This window comes from Arachis hypogaea, chromosome 5, assembly GCF_003086295.3.
Source record: "Arachis hypogaea cultivar Tifrunner chromosome 5, arahy.Tifrunner.gnm2.J5K5, whole genome shotgun sequence".
In the NCBI taxonomy this organism is placed as follows: Eukaryota; Viridiplantae; Streptophyta; class Magnoliopsida; order Fabales; family Fabaceae; genus Arachis; species Arachis hypogaea.
The window spans coordinates 104,833,919-104,837,615 of NC_092040.1; positions in this window are offsets into that span (position 1 = coordinate 104,833,919).

The following is a 3,697-nucleotide window of genomic DNA, read 5'->3' on the forward strand; positions in this document are numbered from 1 at the left end:
TATAGCATGCCTCATTTTGTTATGAGCAAAATAATGAAATATGGATGGAATTACTTATTTATATAAGTAGGTTTTTTTTTATTATATTTTTTAACTCGATAAATTAAAAATTAATTAACTACAGATTAAAATTTTATTTAAAAATTTATTGTTGATTAATGCCCTATTGATAAAACTTAGAAATTGAGGTTTGGGAATTAACAGATGGGATGCTTTTTCCATTGGTTTTTTCCTTTTCTTTTGACAGTTTTGTTTCTTAGTTAAAAAAAAATTATTAATATGATTAATTAAAAGTAATTTTGTTTAATCATGGTACAACTTTAATCCCCCAAGCTATTTTCAGGTTGTTAGGATAATTCAACCAAAATTGATTAAAAGATTTTTTCCTACCAGAATATATGGTTTTCTTTTTTGGGAGATGGGACTGGTCGCTAATCAAATTTGTATGGTTTTTCAAGAAGTCTTTTTTTCCCTTAATATTATTGTATTTTACTAAATCAACCTAGTTATAAAATATGAATAATATAAGTAATTAATCTCTGCATTATACCCATAATTTTAACATGGAAAAACAACTTTTTATTCTTTTTATTGCAACTGGAATAAAACAACTTATTTTAAAAAGAACTTTTAATTTAAATATCCGAAACAAAAATTGACTCTCATATACTAAAGTATGCACAAAATTAATTATTTAAAATAATTGTAATCTGTAAATATATAATCCTTGCGAACAAAAAATATAATTTTGATACATTAATAATTATTTTTATTGATATAATATTATATAATTAAATATATATAAAATTATTTTACAGTTTACACTAAAATATATTAAAATTAAATTCTTTGAACAAATAAATATAATTATATCTTCTATTAATAAGTTTACCTTTCCAAACACCCAGAAATAGTTTAGTTTAAGATTTGAAAATGAATTCTTTCAAGCTTTTTTAATTATTTGATAAAGGAAAATATAATCTCCAACAAAAAATATATAATAACAAATATTAAATAATAATAAATTATATTTTACCAAATCTTTATCTTTATAGTAATATAAATGGGGAGCTCATTTGCTGACGTGGCGCTCATACGTTGAGTCTGGGAGTTTATTTGCTTACGTGTCGTCATTAGAAATTTTTAGATTTATATTTATAAATTATAAATTATTATTTGCTTAGGTTGTTATTTTCAAATTTTAAGTTTGGGTTGTTTTACTTAGGTGGTTATTTTTTAAATTTTAAATTGTTTTATTTGTTTGGGTTGTTTTACTTAGGTTGTTGTTTTTTAAATTTTAAATTAAAGTCAACCAAATTTAAAAAAATTTAGTTATGATGCAACTATAAAAGGATAAATTATGAGAGATGTAAAGCACCACAATTTAAAGTACATCAATCCTACAATCGACAATTTGTGTGTACGTATACGAGTGATACAGTTATGGACACTATCAAATTACGGAAATTCTCCATTGCCATACTCAATTGAGATGGTTTGGCTCGATGAAGACACGAGTTTTCTACTAATATCCTTTTATCCATGACTCCAAGGTTATTTATTTATTTTTTTAAATTAAAGTCTATGTACATTTGATTAGATATTGAATAAGTCTATATTTAACTTTTTTTTATGTTATTTTCTTTTTTAAGCAGGTATCGAATAAAGCTTGGTGTCATTGATGGTTCTAACGTGCATGTTATGTAGTCTTTGACAAAGAGGTAAAACAAGTTTTGGGAAAGAGCTGTGTAGAGATACTTGATCCACTCCTATTGGTAAGATCTAACCAATATTTATTTCTAAAAGCATTAGTGAAGATATTTTTATTGGTACTTTTTATATTATTTATTATTAATATATTATGTAATACCCTGCAGAAAGGAGATCTATCGGATACACCTACACTTTTACTCAACCTAATTGATAAGATCTTTCTCTTCATCGTTGAAGTTCAAATATCTGATAATCCACATTTTTTCCCTTCTTATAAAGTTAAGAAGATAACTGATAATGTGGATCTCATAAATAAATTCAAAGAGGCTCACCGTATTCAAATTGTGAGTATATATAAGTGTACTTTCTATTAAAAATTAATTTATTTTTTGCTTTCTTGGTCATTAGTAGTATCTAATTTATAAATAATAATTAATTATAATTTTAGGAAGTTGACTACACCGGTGGTTTGCTTCCAATTTCAAAGACATCATCAATCATTGAAGGGGAGAAAGTAAAAGTGCTAAGGTATTTGTTCAAAAAATATATATATATTTTTTTGTTCTCTCAAAATTAGATCTTAATTTTATTCAAAATATATTAGTGAGATAAAATCAAAGGTTAGAAAGAAGTCTTTAATTTAACGTAGTTTTTTGTACAGAATTTGTTGATTGAATTCTCCAATGAAGTTACGGCCAATGATGAATCCGAATTATTGGAAAATGCTATTACACCAACTAAGCGACTATCCTCGGAGTCAGAAGATTCGAAGGTGGAAGGAGATACCTCAACTTGCAAGAAGATCAATATTGAAAAAGAAACTTGAGAATTTTGATGCACATGTTTTGAGAATCCCATTTAGAGTCTATCTAATAGAATAATGCCAAGTATATGTTTGTTTTGGTGGAAACATTGTATTTTCTTGAGTTGTTATTTTTTTTTTTTGGTTCTTTTCGATTTTTATGTTTGAAATTTCGAATTTTTTTAAATATAAATTGAAGTTATTTGGTTATTACTTGTGGTTTTATTTTTAATTTGATTCTCACCGTTGATATTCTGATAATTTTTAATTTAATATTTAATGTCATAAAGTTATAAATTTCTTCTTTGAATTATTGTTGATACAATTAAGTTAATTATTAATTTTTAATGTGTACTTATTTAAAAAAATCTAATTATAATTTTTAATTAAAGTATTATGTTTAGAATTTTAATTTAAATTCAAATATACTTTTTTTTTAATTTTTACGTAAGCAATTGAGTTTGAGAATATTTTTTAAAAATTTATATAATTTATAAGCTACTATGCTAATTACAAAGGATTATAATAAAGTAAATAGAATTATCTTATTAAGATGTGAAGTTATTTATACTATTTAAAAAAAATATAATACTGTTTAAATTTTAGAAAAAGTATAATAAAGTTAATACTATTTATGATGAAACTAAAAAAAATAATTTTTAAATTAACAAATTTCTATATTCCTAATGGACAATGGATGTTTGATTAGAAAATTTTATTTAAAAATTTAAAATTTATACTAGTTAATTAAGAAATTCTATTTAAAAATTTTAAATTTGAATTTCTAATACTAATTTCTAATTAAGTAAGTTTTTAACTATTTCGATTTTTAAATTTAAACTTTTTTACTTGCCACACTTATAAATTTTTATTATTATCTTTTAGATTGTCTCTCCACAGTAGAAGTACTTTCATCTTTTTCTCTCTTTTTAAGTATTTTTTTCTAAATTTACGTAATTTATAAGGTTATTAATTTTTAGATTGTATTTAATTTTATTTATTTTTATCGATAAATAATATGATTGATACTATTTATGACGAAACTAATAAAAATTATTTTTAAATTAACAAATTCCTATATTCTTAATGAATAACAAACGTTTAATTAAAAAAGTTTATTTAAAAATTTTAAATTTGCACTAGCTAATTAGAAAACTCTATTTAAAAATTTGAAATTTAAAA